Consider the following 13,616-nt stretch of genomic DNA (forward strand, 5'->3'; position numbering starts at 1 on the left):
TTTTAACCAAATTAAAATGTTTAAGTGACATTAAATTACAAGATCCATTTTTACCCTTGATCTACCAAGCCCGAGGATCAAATATTTTTCACTCTATGCTAGTTTGCATATCACGATATTTGATTCCTGTCGGGGCTTAGTAGATCCAGAGTAAAGATGGATATATGCTGGTTTAATTCCCCCCTTTAAATAGCCTACATTCCACGTGAATACCATGGGTCAATACCATGTGCCATCTTTTTTTTATTAATACTATTATTAGGGTTAATAATGGGTTAATAATGGTTTTTTTGCATGGTATTAATAATAATTTGGCCCATGGTATTTGGCCCATAGTGTTTGGCCCATAGGCTTCACCTAAATATAACACATTTTTTGAGTGTTCTTAAATATAATGTGACTTCTTGAGTAAATATAAAAAAATGTTTTATTTATTTATTTATTTACCATACCTCTCATTTATTTATATTTTTATTAATTTACCATACCTCTTTTATAAATATAGTATTTGGCCCATAGGATTCACTTAAATAAAACCTCTTTTTTGAGCCTTCTTAAATACAAAGAGGGTTATGGACTAAATATAAAAAGAGGTTTTATTTATTTACCAAACCTCTAGTTTATTTATATTTATATTTATTTACCATACCTTTGGAGTAAGTATAAAAAAAGGTTTTATTTATTTACCATACTCCACTTTATTTATATTTTTATTTATTTACACGTAAATATAAGGTGACTTATGGAGTAAATATAAAAAAATGTTTTCCATTATTCTTTATATGATTATGACTAAACAGATGCAAACTTGGAATATGGCAAGAACATTATTCAATCTTTAAATAAACATGAAAATAAGAGACTTGAATTTTTAAATAAAATGAATTATTCTTTTGTGACCATTTGTTCCAAAAAATAAGGTCATTTTCTCGAAATTAACCCCAATACCATGAAATACGGGAAAATAAAAGAAAAAAACCTTTTTTACACCAAATGTGGAGGGTGAAATAACTATCATAAATACCTATTCTTGAAAATTAAGGCGAATGGAAGGTTGTAACTCCTAATTTCAAGGGCTAAATTTACTTTTTTTACTCTCTCCCTTAAAATAAGGTGGGCTAACCTCCATACCTAATTTTTTTTATAAAATAAATTTGAGACGATTTGTAACAATGCACTATGATACAAAATATTCACCCAATAAAAATATAAAACCCCTTAATTTCGCCCAAGGGCGAAAATTCGCCCCTAAAATTTTCCATGACCAACAATGTATGTGACAAGAATAGAAAAGAAAATAGAATTAAATTGTACTTACATGTATTAAGAGTATATCCAACCATCAAGAATTTGTCAATCAAGAAGCTCCAAGACAAGAGAAAATAATCCAAACATCAAAATTCATTCCATGCTCCAAAATTTGTCCTCCAAGAAAGATAGCAAAATTCTCAAGAGAGATGCAAGTCCAATCCAAGTGATGATGCTAAAATGAATCCTCGTCACTTCTATTTATACACCTCTAATGAGTTTGATTTAGCTAATTAGGCCTACATTAGCCCCTAAAATTAAATAATGTGCAAAATAACTAACTTTGGGTGACAAACCCACCAAACTAGCTCATAAACAAAAGAATAAACCTCTTAAGAGATTGAATGATCAATAATACATGTCGTTGGGCCTTCTAAAAGCCTAATGAAGTCCATAAGTGCCATAATGATGAACAGGACTCCCAAAAGTAGTGGAGAAGGGGTTGGCCCCTTTGTCTCCAAATAGTAAACCTGTCGTGCTCCCAATGGGTGTAGGGACACAGAAATAACCTCATGGATCTCCAAGTAGATCGAAGATGCTTGTAGACCATCTATAAGGGCTCAAATGATGGTGTAAGTGATGTCACATCAACATACAAGTCCTGGGTCATCTGCGAAGTGCATGGTACAACTGTGGGACCAGTTGGGCATGGTGAACCAGATGCATCTTCCTCGTCCAATAGGTGAATCTCAAGCAATCATTGAACATCTCTGGGGATCCATGGAGTGTTGCCTACTGCTGTGGAGGCCCATGGCTCTCTACACACACCCTACATGTGTCAATGTAGCTCTTTGGAGAGTTAGGACCACATAGAGGAAGACCAAACCCAAAATGGAGACCATTTGCAATCCTACATAAGATCCAATGCATCTCCTTGCCTTCCAGTACAACAAATCATTTAAAGAAATCAAGTTAAATAGATTACAAACGATGGACAACAGTGAGCACTTCATAATGGCATGCCCTTCCATAGTGGGCTTTGGCATGTGCTAATGTCTCCAAGCTCCAAGGGGGGGGTTAGCCAAGTGCCCTCTTAGGTGGCTTCTACTTTTAAAGGGGATGATATGTCCAAGGTGCATCCTTCAAATGTTGGTGGCATGTGATAAAGTGATGGTACGGAGTAGGGGATGGAGGGGGCAATCCTGAGTCAAGGGTAGCTAATAAAGGCGAAGCCCACACTTGGGTATATAATGTATACGAGGGAGCAATTATGGTACATGAGTCACCTCAGCCTTGATTTTTCCACCCTTTTTCATTTGTCTTTTGCCTTTTATGATATGTAAAATATAGCAGTGGATACCCCTTTTGAGGTGGGGTGGTTCATTGCCCACCAGGGGTTGGGATAATCATGGGTTCCTAAATGATAAATGAGGCTCATCTAGGGTCTAAAGGAACCAAGGTGATGGCCATGAGAATGGGGTAGAGCTCATGCATCGGCTTTTGCCCACGTGCTAAATGTGTTTATCTCGACCATCTTTTGCATTTTGTGGTACATTTTCCTGTTAATTTTTCCTTTTATGATTTTTCTTTGGTTAACTACTCGGAGCTCAAAGAGTAAGAGCATGATATGTAAAATATAGCAGTGGATACCCCTTTTGAGGTGGGGTGGTTCATTGCTCACCAGGGCTTGGGACAATCATGGGTTCCTGAATGATAAATGAGGTTCATCTAGGGCCTCTAGGAACCAAGGTGACGGCCATGAGAATGGGGTAGAGCTCATGCATTGGCTTTTGCCCACGCGATAAATGTATTGGTCTCGACCATCTTTTGCATTTTGTGGTACATTTTCCTGTTAATGTGGCCAATTATGCTTTTACTTTTCTTTTCAGCTGCATCAACCATCGGGGCATCGTTCTAGGCCCGACCCAAGGTGCGGACAAGGGGAAGGGGAGGCTAACCCTATGTGGACCCAATGGTGGAATGTGGACCCCAGTGAGAGAAATGATGAATGGGGTTATGATGAGCAGAGGGGGAGTAATGTATGTGGAAGAGGAAGCGAGACCAGGCAACTAAAATTGGGGTTTCCCATGAAGCACCATCCCAAGAGCCTAAAGGTCAATAAAAGAGATCCCACGGGACTAGGGTCCAAGGGTAACATCCAAAAGAGGTCTAGGCGACAAGAGCATAGACCTAGCCTACTCTTTCCACTGAATCCCCCCATTAATTCATGCCCAAAAGTCTCCATGATAAGTAAACTACAATACTCAATTACCAAATGACAAGGCATACCTTTAGGTTTGGAAAGCCCACCTTCAAACATACGATCATGACAGATGGGCGAGGGACCACATGGCTGGCTTAGGTGGCAAAGAAGTAGCACAACGAGCTAGTTGGTGGCTGTAAGGGACTGTTGGCTGCCGACTAAGAACCATCTTGGAGAAAATTTTCTCCTAGGGATGTCACCCACAAAATGGTGGGTAACAATGCCCAAAATATGTCATCTTGTGTGAGAGGTTGAATGGTGCCTTGTTCTATATATAGTGTTCTACTTGTCCGAATGGGTGTCTCTCTTCACTGGTGCCGACTTGACAAGTTTGGAGCCAAAAATTCAAAATTCAAATTTCGAAATTTTCTCTTTTAATACCGACATGGAGAACATGTCTTATAATAATTCTTTCAAGGGCTAAACAATGAAAATGGCACGAAAAACATGTCTTACAATTTCATTATATATTTCAAAGACTAAAATACAAATTACAAAGACCAACCATAGCTACAAAATTCAACAAATATAGGCACAGAATTCGAGGCAAGGACAACGTTATTTTCGAGGCAGCTGGGTTGCATTTGTTGCAGAGGCATGAAATCTAATGCTGTTCAAGGGTGGCTGAGCACTGCTTTTTAAGGCCGTTAAAGCTCAATTTTTGAGGCAGTTTGAGGCTCGAAATTCAAGGCAGCCTGTGGGCACAAATTTCTAGGAGTAAACTGTTGATTTTCTGAGTGTGAAGGGCATGAAAATTAAGGCGGTCAATTCAGGAATTCAAGGAACAGCTACAACACTTTCTCCGAGGAAATTATGGGCACAAATTTCAAAGGAGATAAGTGGATTTAATTGCTGTTATTTTATGCTGTAAAATTCTCTGATAAGAAATAAAATTTCTCACACTAACTGGTTTTCCATTTGGGGTTTTTCCAGGGTCTTTGGACCAAAAATTAGTGTTAAATTTGTGTGACGGCTGCATTTATTCTCAGAGAAAATGAAAGAGTAGAGTAGGCTTATGTGTTTCATGTTTTAGCAAATATTCATGTTTAAAAACAATAGCAAAAATCTATGTTGGGTTAGGCATTAAACTGATGTGATTCCTAAAACTGAAACTGGGTTGGGCCTACAATTTTCTACATTTTGATTTTGATCTTTCTTTATTTCTTGTATTTGGAGATGGCTAAAACACTTCATTGTTCTTATTACCTGTAGTTTAATGTCCCACTGACCTACTTTGGTAACTTGTGGACATTAATATGATTCCATCTCACTTCATTTCTCCACTTCTATCATTTATTGAGTGTGTGCAATCCCTAAAAATTAAAAAAGTTTGCAGGTAGTAGTTGGGATTGATTGGAGTGGGATAAAATTGATGTGATAAACAAATTTTCTAGGGTGACAAGATAACTTGGTTAAAACTAAATTATTTAATGCAGCGGTTTTTGAATTACTCTTTTTAAAAACCAAAAAATTTAAGGCAAAGATGATAGTGTCACTATTTTTGATAATGTCCTTTCAATAGTCGCCCAACTAGCCATATCACACAGATATCAGTACCATAATCCATAATTTGTCGTGCCTCTGAGATATCTCAAAACATGCTTCGCAACAACCCAATAAACTTTGGTAGGATCCATCATGAACTAGTTCAATGCAAAACATATGTCAGGTTGTGTGTTGACTAAGTACATCAACGACCCGATGAGCTTCCTGTACAATGTAGCATCTACTCACTTTGTTCTGCTAGTGTCCACCTTCCTCCATTTTGTGACTACGGGCATGCTCATGGGCTTGCGGGAGGAGTGATCTATCCTAAAAAATGATTATTAATGACAAGGGTGTGTCATATGTTTGTGTAAGTTAATTGTCTTACTTGGAATTCAATAGGGCAACTTGAAACACCAATTCATCTGCTACTTGCTAGAGTCCACCTTCCACCAGTTTGTGACTACAGGCATGGTCAACAGGGCAGATTTGACCCTCAAAGATTCAGTCAACTTCAGTCAACTTCGGCCTTCAAACAGCAAGATGAAACAGCCCCCAAAACTGTCAAATGCAGCCCAGTCAAAGTCTGGTCAAACAGTCAACCTGCGGTCAGCCCTAACCATAGTCAATGCTGGTCAAACAGTCAACGGATTGCCTTGATTTCTGTGCCCAGAAATGCGGCCTGCCCAATCAGAGATAATCCTCACAAAAACGCAGTCAAACAGGTAAACACTTGGTCAACACAGCCCAAAACAGCCTTCTGGAAATTCGGTCAAACCTGGTCAACGCTAAAACAGAAAATGTCCTTCCTTTCCTTCACACGTATGGAGAGAGAAGCTGCCCAGAAATCCGTACCCAATCAGATGAGAGAGAGAGATGTGTGAAGATGAGTGATGTCCAAATGAGGATGAGGCATCATGTATTTATAGGCTAACGTTAAGGATGAATAGACGTGACTGTTGGGCTTCTGAGCCTACATGAGTTTGTTGGCCGACCTTGACAATTTGTCCATAATCAAAATAAATTCATAACTTTATTTGTACATGTCAGAATCGGATGATATTTAGATCAATCCTACACCTCTCGGAGAAAGGAATCCAAGAAAAATATCAGCTGTTATAAATAAGATGACCCATGTGGAGTTTGGCCTTAGTTGCCAATTTTAACAAAGCATCATTATATTTATCACAAATCATGTATTCAAGACCCTCAATTTATAGAAATTTTAGTTTCCTAGCAGCCTACTCAGGTTTCAAGTTCTTGCATAAGATTGTTACCCACAGTCCCAAATCTGGTAGATCTGATATAAAACTTTCAAATGCAATTTATTTGAACCATTTACTAGCTACCTCTACCATTATATTTTTTCAGTTGATATGAAAGTTGAATAAACAAGCACCACCACATTAAATACACAATACACAATTATTTTTGGTCAAACTTGGCCCTGGAAAAACCTCACTGCCTCTTGGGGAAAACCAGTTCTGAACAGTGAAAGGAGATTTTATTTTGCTTCTTTGGAAATTTTTACAACAAAAAGAACAGTAAGAGATTACTTATATCTTCCCTTGAGTAGCTGTTCTGATGTCCTCTTTGCACTGAAACAATGAACTGATAAAGCTTCACACAGTCATCTCTCTGACCAGCGAACATCTCAACCTCTGAACTGCTCCTCTTGCACAGGGATTTGAGCTACATATCAGTCACTATTTCTCTAAAACTCTGCCTCAGTCACAGCTTCCTTTTACACAGGAATCGAACCTCTGAATGTCTCTTCTTTGCTCCTTAAACTCAGGTTAATGTACAGTCTTTGCACAGGTCTCTTGAAAGTTGAAGGCATTCTTTACTCAGAATCTGAGCCAATTCACACTCAGAAACACTTGCTGAACCCTACCCGAAATTTTCACTGGAGTTACAGACTGGCCAAAATTATATGCTCACTGACCTGAAAAATTTGGGAGAAAAACTATGGCTAACTGTGGGTAAAAGCACAGCCCCCTGAACGCTGGAAATGACCCTAAAGGTAGCCCAAAACTGTAGCAACTTACCTCTGCCCTTTCCCTTGATATTCGAGCTCCCCTTGAAGCATTAAACTCGGCCCTGGTAGGAGGGTCAAACTGTTGTAGGAATGGCTCCTTGCTTTCCTCCTGTAGTATATTTCCTTCACAAAGCTTACCTCCTTTCTCCTTGCTCCCATATGCTCTCCTCCTTCCTTCGAGAAGAATGAATAGAATAATCCTTCCTTTTTCACTTTTGCCTCTTATGAAAAAATGGAAACCCTATCCCTAAGATCTAATGGCTGAGATTTAATCTCGAGCCATTAGATCAATTGCTAGGATCAATCCCCCACTTGACCCCTGATACCTGTGGTCCCCATCTTTTTGACTTAGTACTTTTAATGTTTTGTACCTTGGTGCACTTTTTCACATAAAGTAACTTTTAAAACATAAGTCACTTTAATATTATAAAGTGAACTTTAGTACTTTACCCATAAAGTCACTTTTAGACACATGTGACTTTAATAATTTAAAATACATGGTACAACTCCACATAAAAAATACTTTAGCCCCCCTTGACATTAATAATCTCATAATGTCACTTAGACAAAAGGTGATTAAAGTGTCTCCCTAGGCCAAAAGGAAAAATGCCTAGGAAACACTTCCTTGGTACCATTTTTCTCAACACAATTGACACATTTCTAAGCAGTGCCTGAATACTATATGTGACAGTAATAACAGTGCCTACGCTTTTATTTATTTTTATTAATTTTTGTAAACATTGTTACCTTTAAGTTGTGCCTAAGTTGTGTTTACGACGTCTGATGCACACACAAATTGAACAAAATTATCAATAAACAATAATTGGGGTGGATTTCACAATAGTTTGGCTGCCGATATCTACAATTGTGTATGATACCCCTCTTGGAATATCTCAAAAAATCCCACCAAAAATTCTGAGTTTGTTAAAGTTTGTCACTAAGGTGTTTCGTCAAACAGTTTGCATGAACATGGTTGTAGGTGCATTCTTTGTGTAGTTTATTTAAAACAAATAATGTAGTGTCAAATAGATACCAAAAGACACTTCAAAACAACAGTATATAATTTGTATTAAACCCAGAAATGTACATACCACTGAAATACACTTGCAACAGCAATATAACACCTATTTTTAGCCACGAGGGTTAGCTCAATTGGTTGAGCTCCCATTGCTAGAGCACCTCAACATTGGGAGGCCACGGGGTCAATTCTCCTCGACACCCTTGGGATTCGTCTCTGATTAGTTTGGCCGGCAGGATGTGATCCCTTCGAGCGGACCTGCCCGGATTCTCCTCGTAAAAAAAAACCTCCTATTTCCCTTCTGAAAAAAACTCAGAAAAGTATCAGCAATAAATGGCTACCTTCAGAATTGATGACAGCACAGATTCAGCCTTCGAATCCGGTATGCACAACTCAGAATTTTATCTCCCATACACAGTAGTAACATTCAGCTCCCATAGACATAGTACTCAGCCCTCAAAAGGTAAACTCAACCCCATAGAACAGGGATAATTCTTGACAGTAAACTCAGCCAGCAAGAATGGCATTTGGCCCCTTCATAAAGACTGTTCTCAGCCCTCCTAGATGGAATACTTTCGACGTGCTAACCAGAGAAGGAACTCTGCCTTGAGCTGGATCAAACTCGGCATGCAAAGAAGATAAGCCCTTGACCTGATATGAGAGAAGGAACTCGGCCTCTTGAAAGGTATGAACACGGCCCACTATTATCAGCCTGTCTCCTCCAGTGAATGGCCACACAGAATGGGAATAAACTCAGCCTGTTAAAAATAATAGAGAATGCCAAAAGACTGGTTATAAAATCAACTGATAACACTTCCAGATCTGCTCCATTTCTGGTGGAATATGTCTGTCCTAAAGGATTTTTAGGGCAGCAGTTTGTGATATCCACAAATGCAATTCTACTCAAGCAAACAAAGAGTAAAGAGCAGTGTGAGGAGCCTAAGGTGTCTCTAAGAGGAGGAAGTCTGTACCAAATCCGAGCTGCTTGAACCCAGCAAGGATTATCTCTGTGCATAAGAGTTTTTTGAAGGTGCAGATCAGAGTTTGAAAAGCAGAGCAGAACAGTTCCTTGGATAGCAGTATGGCATTCGTAGGACTGAGGTCAGATCACAGTTCAGAGGGAGCCTCAAATTTTTGTGCATGGAAGGAGCGAATCACAATAGTTTTGGAAGATAATGGGGTGGAGGAGTTTATCAAGAATCAAATAGCTCCACCTCAAGATCCCCAACAGCTAGCCTAGCGTACTAAGAATGACACCAAGGCAAAGAGGATCATTCTAGAGGGGGTCAGAGACCATATTATTCATCATCTCCATGAGAAGAAGATAGCATATGAGATGTTTAAAGCCATCTTAGATCTGTATCAGGGTTCTAGTGATGCCAGGAAGCTAGCTCTCAAAGAGAATCTAAGAAGCATCTGGATGAGCAAAGATGAGCCCAACATCACATATCTTTCAAAGTTCACTCAAGTTCGAGATGAGCTAGGTGGTGTGGGCGAGACAATAGCAGAAAACGATACTATGAGTCTTGCACTTCTGGGACTCCATAATTCTTGGTATGGCTTCCAGGATGTAGTGAGTAGCAGAGAAAATTCTCCCAGTTGGGAAATGTTATGGAGTAATTGCGTTCAAGAAGAAATTTGGCGAGGGACTAGAGATGGTATATCGATGAAGACATAGGACGAGGAGAACTTTGCCCGCGTAGGCCAAGGCAGCAGAGCCAAGGGCAAGAAGGGCCAAAGAGAAGCCGAGTACAGTCAGAAGGGCGAGAAAATGAAGAAGGATCTGAGCAAGATCAAGTGCTTACATTTCCATGAGTTCGGGCACTATGCCACTATGTGTCCTAATCGGAAGAAGGAGTTTAGGAAGGATCATGTAGCTGCATCAGCGGAGGTAGATGCATTTTTTGCCTAGTTTGAAAAATATTTCTCATTGATTGCTTGCATGGCAAGCTTAGTAGACAGTAGTGTATGGTATATTGATTCATGAGCATCCTTCCACATGACTAGGAACAAGAAGTATTTCAGCCACCTAAAGGAGGACATGAAGTTTCAAATCAAGTTAGGATATGATGGTATGTATGTAGCTAGAGGAGTTGGTACTGTCAGCTTTCAGAGAGAGTCAAGTAATCCTCTTCATCTCAAAGATGTCCTCTATGTTCCAAGCCTTAAGCGGAATCTTGTTTCGGTAGCTACCCTTGAGGACAAGGGTTATGATGTCATCTTCAATAAAGGTAAGGCTTACCTCCAACACTTTGCTTCTGGATATAAGAAGCAGATAGGTGTGAGGAAGAAGAATTTGTACTTACTGCAAGTTGAGACAAGTGCAGCCTTGAGCAGCAAGGCAGGAAGCTCTCAGAGTAGAGAAGTGATGGATAAGCGAGAGTAGGATAGAGCTCTCAAGATGGAGCCTCAACCAGTATCTCAGTTTGAGCCTCTACTAGTTGGCAGTTGGGCCGACCAACAGGATGATGAGGAGCATAGCCCAGGGTAAGTGGAGGCAACCACTCAGTCAGTGACTCCCAGTACAGGGAGAGTTTGAGCCAAGTAAGCAAAAGATAGTTGCATCTTCCATTGTCACCTTTAGCTAGAGGAAGCAGCCACAGAGGTACATAGGGTACATGGCACTTATGACTGAAGTGATAGACTCGCAAAGAATGGTTGGAAAGAACAAGTCTTCAGATCAAATTCCGTAGAAGCAATCAGGGAAGTCTTCTAGTTTAGTGGGAGTAGCTGCAGCAACAAAAAACGTGGCAGAGTTGGAGACAGATCCAGGTGGACGATGTTCTTCTAGAAGCACCTTCCTCACTAAGAAGGAGTGTTGAAAATTGCAGCAAGAGAATGTCTTATGGCTGGTGCCTTACCTAGAAACACTGAGTTTGTATTTTCTTTTACCATGGACAAGTTCATGGAGATTGATGAATTCATGGAGATTGTAAACTCATGCATGGAGTTGGAGCCTGGAGGAACAGTTAAGTGGATCTCCAAGTGGCAGTTCGAGTTTGGAAGAGAACGAACTAGGAGCTTCGATCTTGATTGAAGCATGGACAAGTTAAACAAGCAGTTGACTTCGTTAACTAGTCAATCTCAGCTCGTGTTCTAAATTTGTACTCACCAAATTTAGCATATATCTAATCAATAAAAGGAGAAGGCACAAATTTAATCAATTGTTTTGTGCACAAGGTTGTGAGACAAAGCAAGCTCACGAGTTTTGTGAGAGAGTGAGAGATCCTTGTTGTGAGAGCGTACCTTGTAGGAGCCAATACGCTATGATAGAGAGACTTCTTGCTCCCATATTTGCGCTAGGATTTAGGAGGTTTTTCCTAAATAATAGGGGCCAAGAATGCGCTAGGAAATAGGAGGAACCAATGCAAGGAAATAGGGCTTGGCAAGACGCAAGGAAGTAGGAGCAAAGGTCAAGGTTTTGCAAGGTGTGTCCGGCTAGTATAGTGTGAGGATCAATTTATTTATCAATGTGATAAATTGCCCTGTAAGAGATCAGATTGCTCAAAACTCTATCAATAAAATTCTACAGCAAGGAGAGGGTTTTCCTAGTTGGGTTTCCCAAGAAAAATTAATGTGTTATTGTGTGACTCTGTTTTTATCTCTGTGATTATTCCGCTGCTTAGGTGTGTTGAGAAATATGTGTCTTGGTGAAAAGAATTTTTGCTTTCAAATTGTAGTTTCCATTAATTTCATATTATTCATTCAAGAAGTTGCAGAATTTCATGGAAATTAAACATTGAGGCTCAAGGGAGAGTCAGCAACCTCTGGAAGTCATGGATCGAGATGGCCATGCAAGGAAGACATGGTCAAGATAGCCATGCAAGATGGCTCAGGAGCGAGAGGCTTCTAGGAGCATGGTTCTCGGCTCGAGTTCCATGTCAGGAAATGGTAAAAGTTGTTGTGTCAGAGGGAGTAGCTACAATGGATGTGATGAGCTTGGAGACAAATCTGAGTTATCGAAGTACCTTCCTCGCTAAGAGGGAGTGTTGGATTGTGTAGCTCGATAGGACTTCCACATTGGCTTGGTGTCTTAGCATGTGGAAGATTGCCTCTCTAGATGATAAACTTTGTAAAGTGATTTTATAAAGTACCTTTTGTATTTAATGATTAAAAGTGACTTTATTATAAAGTTGAGTCACTTAAGTGATTTAAGTGATCTCTACGAGAGATTATGTCGTGACCATTGATCTCAAGTGATTAAGATTTAATCTTGGCCATTGAGACCTAGAGTTAGGGTTTTTAGTCATCAATAAGTTATAAAAAGGAATCTGAGGGAGAGGTGAAGAGACCATGTACATTGTTTGAGTGGAGGGATTTCACCCAAGTGTGCAGGTCAGGCAAGAGCTTGAAGAAAGGAAGCAAGGGGCAGTTAGGGAGTAAGGCTGCTCCAACTGTTTGTATTTTTTTCCTCTAATGGGCCATTATCTCTGGTATAGGAGCCCAAGTTCTTAATAGAACAAGTTTGTTGGTTTTTCCCCTTTGTGGGTTTTCTAGGATATATCGTGTGTCCAATATGTAATGATGATTTGTGTGCGTTTCCACTGTGCATTTTTCGTTATGAACCTAGCTATGCATAAATTAATAAATCGTGTAAGGGTTTGTTTGAGATTTACTATCAGGTGCTAAGCTCAAGGAAACTTAACATACATCATCTCGTGGACATATAATAAAATTTTATTCTATTATATTCCATTATATTCTCTGTTTTTCTCATTCCTTGGGAAAACTCACAAGATAAATCTTAAGCAAAATGGAGCAGCATTAAAATTTCATGAGGTATTTCCTTTACATGAATGGTAGTGAATAAAAATCAATGCAAGGACACTAATCTTTTTCCCATGCCAAAATATAATCCTGCAAGAGGGTTGATGGACAAATTAGGGGTTACCATCAGATTATCTTCCCAGATAGGATATTTGGATCCTATGATGAATATTTTGGGAAGATCCATCAACTGTGGAGACCATACAAAATTAAGTAGAGTGAATGTATGTAGATCTACAATGATAACTAAATCAAACCAAGGAACATGAATCAGACCTGGAATTATACCTTGAGTTCCTTTAACAATAGACAATGCTTTAAGCAATCAAAAAAAGAAATCAGGCACTGCCTGCAGCTCTCCCTGCATCTGGGAGAACAATGTGAAAGACATTGGTAGGCTGCTTAAGCGGATTTGAGCATGCACAGTTGTCCTATTGTTTGCAGACAGCCTGAATCAGTAGATATGATCTGAATATTCTTGGATAAAAACGTTGGCATGAGATGACACATCAGAATACCAGATAGGACATTTTGATATGCTATTTTATGACATATCTCAACCTGGAAAATTACACTAGAAAGTGAGAATCTGCTTGTATTTTTCAGGTAATATGCATACTCATTTTGCCTAAAGAGACAAATTGTTCCTAGACTATTTTGCCATTACTTGAGTGATTGAACTGAATTCAAGTTTAATTTTTGCTATGTATAGCAGGAACGCTGGTATTGTTAAGATTTAATTTTATTTTGAAAGTGAAGACCATAGAAAAAGGGGGGAAAAGCACAAGGATGAAGCA

The 13,616-nt window shown here is 39.3% G+C and overlaps 1 protein-coding gene across 1 annotated transcript in view; it reads right to left on the reverse strand.

The window, feature by feature from the left end:
* LOC149180237 (uncharacterized) overlaps positions 1-13,616 on the reverse strand; it is a 96,964-nt gene that overhangs the window by 8,972 nt on the left and 74,376 nt on the right. The gene's annotated exons all lie outside the window — the stretch shown is intronic.

The sequence above is a fragment of the Pinus tabuliformis genome, chromosome 3_2 (assembly GCF_031772625.1).
Source record: "Pinus tabuliformis cultivar Carrire ecotype Pingquan chromosome 3_2, CPIR1, whole genome shotgun sequence".
Classification (NCBI taxonomy): domain Eukaryota; kingdom Viridiplantae; phylum Streptophyta; class Pinopsida; order Pinales; family Pinaceae; genus Pinus; species Pinus tabuliformis.